The sequence below is a fragment of the Lipotes vexillifer genome, unplaced genomic scaffold, assembly GCF_000442215.2.
Source record: "Lipotes vexillifer unplaced genomic scaffold, Lipotes_vexillifer_v1.1 scaffold390, whole genome shotgun sequence".
In the NCBI taxonomy this organism is placed as follows: Eukaryota; Metazoa; Chordata; class Mammalia; order Artiodactyla; family Lipotidae; genus Lipotes; species Lipotes vexillifer.
Genome location: NW_006784503.1, coordinates 3436105 through 3436821, shown reverse-complemented (window position 1 = coordinate 3436821; position 717 = coordinate 3436105).

The window sequence follows — 717 nt, the reverse complement described above, 5'->3', positions numbered from 1 at the left end:
ACAGGCCTAGAAGCTGCGGTAAGAAGCAGATGCAGGCGATGTCACCTGGGTCTAGCCAGCTTTCAAAACTCTTCCAGGCCAGGGATGCACTCCTAAGAGCGACGGTAGATTAATACCAATTAAAAAACAAGAAAGCAAAATCTGGGTTGAGGTCTCCAGGTGAGCCGCCTCTTCTGGACGGATTCACTTCATGGGGACCTGCGCTCCGGGAGGCTGCGGGCGGTGGCCCCTTTAAGCGTAATCCTCCTCCCAGCCAACCCAACACGTTCGGGGAGTTCCCCGGCCGCAGCTGCGTTGTCGTCGTCGTCGTCGTCGTCGCCGCCGCCGCCGCCGCCGCCGCCGCCGCCGCCGCCGCCGCCGCCGCCGCCGCCGCCGCCGCCGCCGCCGCCGCCGCCGCCGCCGCCGCCGCCGCCGCCGCCGCCGCCGCCGCCGCCGCCGCCGCCGCCGCCGCCGCCGCCGCCGCCGCGACCTTTCCCCTACTTTCCAGGGCCTCAAGCTCCGCCCCCTCGCCGCCACCAAAATACATGCAGCATCCCGCCCTGCCCGATCACGCCGCTGCCAGGCTCTGATCACGCGGCTCCCCGCGGCGCCCATTGGCCGGCGGCGCACGGGCTAGGTGCGCATTGGCTGGCGCCCTCCAGACCCCGCCCCGCCGGGGCGCGGTGTATTTTGGTTTGCCTCTGCGCTCCGCCCCTGCGGCCGCTCCCTCCCCAGCCT